This window comes from Molossus molossus, unplaced genomic scaffold, assembly GCF_014108415.1.
Source record: "Molossus molossus isolate mMolMol1 unplaced genomic scaffold, mMolMol1.p scaffold_m16_p_10, whole genome shotgun sequence".
Classification (NCBI taxonomy): domain Eukaryota; kingdom Metazoa; phylum Chordata; class Mammalia; order Chiroptera; family Molossidae; genus Molossus; species Molossus molossus.
The window spans coordinates 63,511,028-63,521,494 of NW_023425345.1; the positions used below are offsets into that span (position 1 = coordinate 63,511,028).

The 10,467-nt window shown below is 40.1% G+C and overlaps 1 pseudogene; it reads right to left on the minus strand.

Annotated features, from left to right (window-relative positions):
- Positions 1–7,285: 7,285 nt before the first annotated feature.
- On the minus strand, positions 7,286–8,198 carry LOC118623725 (annotated as a pseudogene).
- Between the last annotated feature and the right edge of the window lie 2,269 nt (positions 8,199–10,467).

Consider the following 10,467-nt stretch of genomic DNA (forward strand, 5'->3'; position numbering starts at 1 on the left):
ATACAGACCAGTGTATTTCCCCCCAAGCATTAGTGATCACTTTCTGTTCTTTTGGCTCTCAATATCCCTGTACTTTAAACTCCTGCTTTTTGCAAAATAGCAAGACAATTGATTTCCTGAGTCTCCTAACACCATCCAAAATCCAGAGATCATTTAACTTGTGCATTTACTTTACTCTATGGTCTTGCTGTTGTTGTGTTTTGAGTCAGGTAACTGATTCATACTGAGAGAAAATAATATGATTTAACATACACCAGAGGAATTATTTCTACTATAGTGCCAACCAATACTGTGCTACTGAGTCTCTTGCAAGAGCTATATGTAACCGTGTTTGAAAACTACCACTCAAGCACTAAGCCCACTGACCAGTCCTAGCCTGGAAAATCTGCATGCGCTTCCCCACCAGTTAGCTACGTCACGCCTGCTGGCGTTAGCCCTGCGCTCACCCTCTGCTCTGCCTTCACTCCTCAATATGCCGAGCAGACACTGTAAGAAGTGCTAGGCTGTTGGGTCAAAACTGGCAAAGAGAAATGAGGTTGGGGGGTGAGCAGGGCAGAGTGATTTGAGACATAATCCCCAAGACAATGGGAAACTATTCATAAATATGAAACTGGAGAGTAACAGGATTTAAAAATTATTTTAAATCACCCTAGATTGGATTCAGGGACTGCTGCTAGAGAAGGGACAAGTAGCCTGGCCAGTGTGGCTTAGTTGGCTGGGGCATTTCCTGTACACGAAAAGGTAGCCAGTTCTATTCCCCATGAGGGCACATGCCTAGGCTGTGGGTTCAGTCCCCCATTGGGGCATGTATGGGAGGCAACCAATTAATGTTGATCCCTCACATCAAAGTCTCTCTCTCTCTCTCTCTCCCTCCCTCCTGCCTCCTCTCTCTAAACATCAATAGAAAAAAATATCCTTGAGTGAGGATTAACAATAAATAAATAAACAAACAAACAAACAAACAAACAAATATTACCTATAATTCTTACAGGGGTCTCATAGATAGGTATTATTTTCATTTACAGATGAAAAAACATATGTCCCCAAGAAGAAGAGTTATCTGCCCACAGAAATATAACCTAGTAAGCGGCAGAGCTGGGGTTCAGATTCAGGGCCATTCCAGAGTCTCCTCAGTGCACCACATTAGCTTGTAAAATTGAAGTGAAAGAGAAGACATTCTATTTACATACTATAACTTCTTTGCCTACCTCTTGTCTGATTTTAATTCCTGATATAGTTGGGCAACCCCTTTTTAATATATTTATTTTAAAAGAGTGAGTGTTCTGCCCGGCCGGTGTGGCTCAGTGGTTGAGCATCTTCCCATGCACCCAGGAGTGGCTAGTTGATTCCCGGTCAGGGCACATGCAGCAGGGGCATGTGGGAAACAGCCCATCGATGTTTCTCTCATCTGTGTTTCTATCTTCCTCTCCCTTTCTCTTCTTCTCTCTCTAAAAATCAATAAAAACATATATATATTTTTAAAAGTGTGAGTTTTCTCTAAGAGGTTGGTCTAACACCGGGCAATGCCATTGAGCAATTAGAGACTATTTAAAAAATCAATATGCTTGGTGTGCAAGCAACTGATAAAGTGATTCCGGATGGCTTTTGATTTCTTTGTGAATACTTTCTGAATACTTTATTATTTATGTTATCTTTAAGCTTCCAGGATTAGAATTTTGGCTGGATCTCACTTCCCCTTCGCACATTATAAACAAATATTTTCCTTCCCACTTTGGTCAAGTTACAAAATCCCTTCTTAATTTGCACAATAATTGGACATTCAACATTGAGAAACCATAATGAAACAGCTAACAGATTTTTCAAACATGTGATGAAATGTAATTTTGTTTGCAAAGAGATGGAAATGTTCCCGTTTTAATTTCCTCTTTTCAGAAGTTTTCGGATTTCATTTTTGTATTAGGTAAGATCTGTGGGTGTAAGTTTCTCTATGCTCTTTTCATTTGTGCCAGTGCAACTGTATATTCATAAATTACCTTTCATTGAACTAGAAATTACTCATTTCAATCTTTAAATTAGCTTGATAACATCACAAAATATTGGAGGAGAGAAGAAATGGTTGAAAATAGGGGAATAAGATAATATATTTAGGTTGTATTTTCTCCCTCTCAACAAACAGAAACTTTTTTTTTATCCTTAGCAAACAAATAAGATAATATGCTTAATTTCTTTTTAATTTTTTTTCTCTATTGGTTTTAGAGAGAGAGGAAGGGAAAAGGAGAGAGATAGAAACATTGATGAGAGAGAACGTAGACTGGTCACCTTCTGCATGACCCCCACTGGGGATCGGACCCACAACTGGGCATGTGCCCTGACCGGGAATCGAACCGGTGACCTCTTGGTGCATGGGTTGATGCTCAACCACTGAGTCACACCAGCCGGGTAATACGCTTAATTTCTCATTAGCAATAATTTATATGTACACATTTCATTGAAGATGATGCTATTCTCTCTTTGGCATCATGTCAAGTTGTGTTGATTGTAGCCACAATATCTTCTTAACCCTTCCCTTTCCCCCTCCCACCACCTCAGGTCAGTATTATACCTTTGTGAGGTGACTGATTGCTGGCCTAGGAATAGTCTATTTCCAACTCTGTCGACTAGGAACTGGACTCACAAACATAGCGCCATTTACACACAGGTCTCACAATGACCTGACCCAAAGATGACGGGGACCGGTACCAGTTTCTCAAACATTTATTTTGTAAAATAGTTTATTTGACAGCTGATTCAAGATAATTTTCAACTAAAGAGTAACTTAGTAAATTAGCAGTGTTATAAAAATATAGACGGGTAAATTAACTGCTTTCAAAAAAATAAATGAATGTTTGTTTCTTTTTAAAAAATGCATTATGTTCTGAAATAGGAAAGTTTACACACATAGACACATATACACATGAGTACTGATTTTGGGAGTGAAATAAACCTAAATACTCAAAAATTGCAAAATGACATTTAAACTATCTTCCGTATATTAAAAAAATGCAATCACATTGCAAGTTGGATATCATCTGTGTACTGTGGTGTATGGGATTTGTTTAGACCTGAATTTCATGACGGGACTATTGACATGGCTTTCTAAGTAGTCTCCTTATCTCCAGTTTTCTCCCCACCAATGCTCTCTGCACCTAGACCATGCTGGCCTTGAACACAGAGAACTCAGCATTTAGAACACACATCAATCACATGTCATCTAAGACTTTATTGTCTATTGCTGTGGTTTACTGTCATAATGTCCTTATGTTCATCACTATGAGCTCTTTGAGGCTTACACTCTGCTCAAGCTACTCCTCTGCTTTTTCAGTGAGAAGCACACTCAGATGTAGACACTCAACAAAATTGCTAAAGTCATGAAGTAAAAAATGCATTTCACCTACAATTAAGGAGTTGCTCTCTTCTCTTGACCACTTGTGTTAAAATAGGACTCTGACATTACAAATGATGCAAGAAAGTAAAGCAAAGTTACATATAAAAACCAACCACAAATTGTGGAAGGAAGCACTTCTCAAATATCAGAAAACAATTGCACAGGATAGCCTAGACTTTTAAAAAAAGAGAGGATAATTTTTTAACGAAGTTAACTTAGACTTCTGGAATGAATTAGAAATAAGATCACACGTTCAAGACACAGGATTCCTTAATACAATGTACGTAAAACGTTTTTGAATGTATAATTCAACACTTGATTTAAACTTAGCAGGGGAAAATTTTTTTCTACTTCAATTGCCAAGAAATTATATATGAGTAATTGTATTATGGAAGAAGGTCTTCTGTAACACCTGGCTATAAAGTTTAGTAATTTGTCCATTAATTAATTCAATAAGTAAAAAAAAAGTTGATTGACTATCTTCTTTTTTTTTTGATATTTTGTTCAGATAGAGTGAGAGGGAGAGAGAGAGAGAGAAACGATGTGAAAGCGACACATCGAGTGGTTGCCACCCACACGACCCCACCAGGGCTGGGGACAAACTGCAACCAAGGTACGTGCCCTTAGCGGGAACCGAACCCGGGTCTCTCCAGACCGCAGGCCAACGCTCTAACCGCTGAGCCAAACCGGCCAGGGCTGATTGACTATCTTCTATGTAAGAGACACTGTATTAATGTTGAGGATGATCCCAAAGTGAAAAAGCATGATTGTTTTCCCTACAAGACATGCAAATCAACAATTACTATCCAATGTAATAGTTGCTATAACCTTGGTCTTTACAAAGTGCTGATGGAGCATGGAGGGAACCCTAATTCTGTAGGAAAGAAAGAGTGAAGGCTTCACAGCATTTCAGCTGAATGAAGACTGGAAGAACAATAGAATTTTGTTTGGTAGGCAGCTGGGGTAGGAGACTTGTGGTAGAGACTTCAGTGCACACCCATGTCTGGGTTTCCCTCCTTCCAGGCACAGGGGTGGATTACATTCCCCACTCCCTTATAGTCAGGCAGAGCTATGTGACTAAATCTGAACAATGAGCTATAGCTAGAAATGACTTGTGTCACTTCTAAGCTGAAGCATTTAATTGCTAGTGCAAAATACTCCACTGCTCTTTGTCTGCCTTGGCAACTGGTGAAATTGGATGTATCAGAAGGTGTAGTTACCCGCTGGTGGAACCTGTATCAGCCTGGGTGCCTGAGAGACATGTGGAGCCGACCACTTGCTGAACCATGATAGTCATTGTGGCATGGGCAAGAAATAAAGCATGAGTGAAGCCATTGAAATTTTGGGATTGTTCTGTTATTCCAGCATTTCAAATAGAGGTAAAACATATTTAAAAATAAAATAGAGGGAGAATAGACAAATCTCCATGTAAAAAAAAATTCCAAGTAATGTATGTAGACACTATGCCCTCAAGGAAGTGGAGTATAACTCTCAACTCCTTAACTGTGGACTGTGCATAGTGACTTCTTCCAAACAGCACAGTATAGAAAAGGTGGCGAAGAGTGACTTTACAGTGGGAAAATCTAATAAACACTGCCTCAGCCATGTGACCAAGGTCAATGCCAACAGTGATACATTATGTTGATAGTTTGTATCCTAGATATGATATGATATGTTTCTCCTAGAAACACATAACCCTAGTCTAATCATGAGAAAAATCCAAATTAAGGGTCATTCTACTTCCGGTCAAGATGGTGGCGTAGGTAAACGTGTTTTCGGGTCCTTCCACAACCACATCGAAGTTACAACTAAACTACAGAACAACCATCATTCAAAACTGCCTGAAATCAAGCTGAATGGAAGTCCTACAACTACGGAATTAAAGCAGCAGCCACATCCAGACTGGTAGGAGGGCGGAGGCGGACGGGCTGGTCCCACACCCACATGTGGCGGATAAAAATCAGGAGGACACCTCAGCTGGGAAGGTCCTTCCTGAGGACTGAGGGGTCCCCGCCCCACACCAGGTGCCCTGCTCAGGGTTCCAGTGCCAGGAAGAGAAGTCATGTGTGTGGCAAACACTCGATGTGTCTCTTTCACGTTGATGTTTCTCTCTCTCTCTCCCTTCCACTCTATCTGAACAAAAAAATGGAAAAATGTCCTCAGGTGAGGATAAAAAAAAAATCACCCTTTGGTAGTACAGTCTAAAGTGATTGTGTGTGTGTGTGTGATTGCAGAAGGCAGGCAGGAATTAAAGGCAAGATGATTAATAAAGAAGTGATCTTCAAACTCTTTTTTTTTTTTATCCTCAGCCGAGGATATTTTTCCATTTTTGTTCAGATAGAGTGGGAGAGAGAGAGAGAGAAACATCGACATGAAAGGGACACATCGAGTGGCTGCCACCCAACCAGGGCCAGGGACAAACTGCAACCGAGGTATGCACCCTGAGAAGGAACTGAACCCCGGTCTCTCTGGACCGCAGGCCGACGCTCTAACCGCTGAGCCAAACTGGCCAGGGCGATCTTCAAACTCTTGACTGTGGTCCACTTTTCGGGGGAAGACATGATCCTATAAGCCACTTTACTCTACCATTGCCACTTCCCTGAGGTAAAAGTAATGAGTCATTGCAATGAAACGTCATTTTCTTAAACCAAGGTTTGGTGGGATTACATATACATCTACTCTAGCACTAGAGTTGTGAATGGTTAATATTTGAATCAAAATGTATATAGGTCTTTAAGAATAACTATAAACCTAATTCACCATGGTATAAATCTATATTTATGGGAAGTTAGAATTAAAAAGCATTAAAAAGCAGGAACTGAAAACCATGATACTGGTAACAGGCATCCTTTTTGAAAATTAGGGTAATTTCAACTATGTATGTGCAGTAACATTGCATTCGGCCAGACTTCTTTGTAGAATGGAGTTTAACTAATAAATCCTACCAATATCTCATTTTAATTTAATAATACAAAATCTCAGTAATCCTTAGCAATTCACTTAGGTGGTTATTAACAATTCTTTGTTGCATGTACAAATGAAAATATATGAAATTGTACATCATTAGTCCATAAACATAGAGAAAAAAGCTTTCATTTTTTTTTTTTTTTTATCAATTCATGATCTCTTAGAAGGACTGTGGACTACAAATCATTCCTTGAGAAATTGCAATTACAGTCTACAGAGAAATGATGAGAGGCTGAGACAGAAAAATGCAGGAGATACACAGAGGAGGAGACAGATGAAAGACAGCAAGGGGTTAGAATTGGCAGAATGTTTTGATTGCTTGGATGGGGATGATGTAAGGTAGAGGGGAAAAGCTGGCTTGATTTGGGGGTTTCTCGTAGGCCAATTGTGAGGAATGCGGGATGGCAGATAAACTTGGAGGAGGACAGGGCAGGTAGGAGATGGATGACAAATCCAATCTGGAACATGTGTCTGAGATCCCAAGCGAGTATGCCCTGTAGGCAGATGGATCCTGAGTTCCTTCAGCTCGGAAAAAAGGGTCTGGATTGGAGCTATAAGTTCCCAACTTAGGAAAGTGAGGCATTCAGAGTTTGATTTCTCTAACTTTTATAACAATACATAGAAATTACAATTAAAACAAAATTCCATTATATCTCTTGAAATAAATATAGACAATGAGGATTAGGGAAGGGAGAAGTCAGACTGAGTAAGAATCCCTGAGATCCAACCAGAGCCACTACCTATGTGTGATTAGAAATTCTTGGTGAATGAAGTTTTCACTGCCTAATTTGTTGAAATTACATGTCTTTCTCCTTACAAATCTCCCCCTCTTCAAATCATGGAATTTGAATGTCTGTTTATTTGCTGTTGCTGCTGCTGCTGCTGTTTCACTGATGTATAACTTACATTTAGTAAAGTTCACACATTTTATGTTTATTGTCTATTTGAAAAATCTCTGTAGAAAGTTGTGGTTTGGTTTACTAGCTCCCAGCAGCCGTTTCTGAGCTCTGAGGAACTTGCCTTCTCCTGAGCTACCCCATCTTTCTTCTGGGAAAGACACATTTCGGGACGGTTTAACCTCTTCTTTTTAACTTCTTTCTTAGGCTTCTTCTCATAGGCTGGCTTCTGTCGTATAGCAGCATGAGCTTTCTTACACACCTCCTCCATGTCTGGAGCTACGTTGTTCTTTATGTACTGACAGAATTGTCTCTGGTGAGCATCTTCGTCTTCTTCCATTAGATAACGCATATGATCTGCAACGCTCTGACCCATGATGTGCTTCCGACGTACTTCTGCCTTGAATCCCTTGCTTTTTGAATCATAACCAGGGAATCGTTTGGTACTGTGAGGGATAGACACGCCTCCATCCACAGCTCACTTTAGGGCCCCAAAAACTTTATTTCCAGCAGTAGTTCTGGCAAGACCTGCATTCAAATAGCAGGTGAAGGCACCAGGTTGACCATCAGTGGTCCCCACATTGTATTCATCACCTCCACCTGGTCTTCACAGACCCTGTCCATGCCAAACCTACGGAGAAGCCTGCGGGCCAGCAGCTGGCCAGTACAACATACTGCGGTAAAATGTGTCAGGCCCACCTTCACACTATACTCTGGGAGTTCATGAGCATAGGCTGCACAAACTATCATATTTCCTTCTATATGGGCAAAAGCAATCTGACAAATGATATCTCTGTTGGTTACACGAACTATCATCCTGAATTTAGGTGAGATGTACTTATTTTTATCCTGGATTACCAAGCATCTTTGGGCACAGAAATCAGTTTTCCTTCTCGTCATCTTATAAATGTCACTGGGCACATGACCCTAGTTTTGGGCACAGTGGTACGGGCTTTATGAGCCTTCCTGGTCTCTCCTTCCTGGTCCACCCACTCTCACCTTGGCAGCTTCTGAAAGATGATTCTGTTTCTTATTCTTCATCTCAGTGATCCAGGCCTTGTATCTTTCTGTCATAGCCACATTTTGATGCTTTCGGTCTGGGTAAGGCTGACAGCCCCATTAAGAGGGGGACCTTCTAAGGGGAACATCTGTAATACTTTCAACAATAAAGATAAATTTGGGGCCCTTCTAGACTCTGGTGGAGATTGTGGGGACAAGACTAGGAAATAAAAGTAGTCTGGAAGGAGCCAGCTTTGTTGGAGGACAGACATGCCTGTTTGGGGCTGAAAGAGAGGGGCCCCAGTCTGAAGCTCCCATAAGAGGCCATTCATGGGTCACCGTGCACCAGCATCCGCAACAGAGAAGACAAAGAGAAAATCTGTTCTCCCTAACTAGGCTTCCCATGTGCTTCAGTAACTGGCTCCTGATGGTGAAAGGGCTAGTCTGCTGACCTCTCCTCAAGAAGGACTGAGGCTTAGCGACAGTGCCAATAGCTATAACAGGTCCTTTTCTTGAGTTGTCTGGGCTGTCCAGATTCAGGATGAAGTGAAAGTAAACAGGACAGGTACTCTGAACTGAGTACGTATCCTTGGATTCCTTGACAAAGAATGTGGGCTTATAGAAGATCAAATACGATTTTCCACTAATGTAGCCAAGCGAGACCTTCCCTGGGAAAGCACCTCTGGATGGCAAAGCAGGAAGGACACCGTGTACTGGATAAATATTTTTCCTTAAATCCTCACTCTACCATGAAAAGGTTATCCATATATGATTTAGCCCCATCAGGATCCACAGTTCCTGGGAATGATATAAACTTGGCTCTAGGTGCCTCAGACTTATTTGTCTAAGTACCTCTCCCACCCTCCAATAAAAACAAAAACAAAAACTGCACTAATCTCTATGATCCTGGCCAGCTCTTCATTCTCCATGAAGCTCAGCTTCCTCCTCTATAAAATGAGAGTACTGATGTTCACTTTGTAGCTTTGTTGAAACCATACAATGAAGATTCTGGAAACTTTTAAATAGTCAAGAAATAGTCATCGTCCCCTCCCCAGTTCATTCTCCTCTTTAAATAATAAAAACAAGTTATTATAAGGTAACCAGCCCAAGTAAACTGATATAGATTGAGCATTTACATTGTGCTAAAGACTATTTTAAGTGCTTATGGGTATGATTTCATGATTCTATGAATTTAATAGACTTGAGAAACATTCCAGACTTTTAATACATCACATTTCATTAGTACTTATTTATAAGACCCTCTTGATTGTCTGAATAAACCAAGACTCCAGATGGACAACATGAGAGTTTATCATAGATTTATCAATCTCCTACCAGAATAAGAATGGGAGAAATCTGAAAATTTGTTACTGTCATGGCATCTAATTATTAGTTAATTTTAGAAAGATTTGAGGCGAAAATAAACAATAAAAGATACCAATCGGAAAGACCAATATTAAAAACTGATCACAGGTGGAAGAGGGTATTGGGGGATAAATGGTGATGGAAAAAATAAAAGAAAATAAAGAAAAAAATTGATCACAGTAATCAATAGTAATGTATTAAAGGAGAGAAAAGACACATAGATCAATGGAATGGACTAGAGAGCCCAGAAATAGACCCACACAAATATGCCCAGTAATTTTGGGCAAAATTGCAAAAGCAATTCAACAGACGAGGAATAACCTTTGCAAGAGATGGTGCTAAAATAACTGGACATCCATTGGCAAAAATAAATAAATAAATAAATAAATAAATAAATAAATAAATAAATAAATCTCAACGTAAACCTCATACCTTATACCCAAAATACTAAAAATAGCCCTGGCCGGTTTTTCTCAGTGGTTAGAGCATCGACCTGCGGTCCAGAGAGACCCGGGTTCGGTTTCCGTAAGTGCATGTACCTCGGTTGCAGTTTGTCCCCGGCCCTGGTTGGGTCGTGCGGATGGCAGCCACTCGATGTGTCCCTTTCACATCGATGTTTCTCTCTCTCTTCCTCTCTCTCCATCCCACTCTATCTGAACAAAAAATGGGGAAAAAAATTGAAAAAAAAAAATCCTTGGGTGAGGATAAAAAAAAAAACAACTAAACTAAAAATAGATCATGAACTTAAATGTAACACTATAAAACTTATAGAAAAGAAAATAGGAGAAAATCTTTGAGACCTAGGACTGGGTAAAGAGTTCTTATACTTGACACCAAAAGCGTATTTCAAGAGGA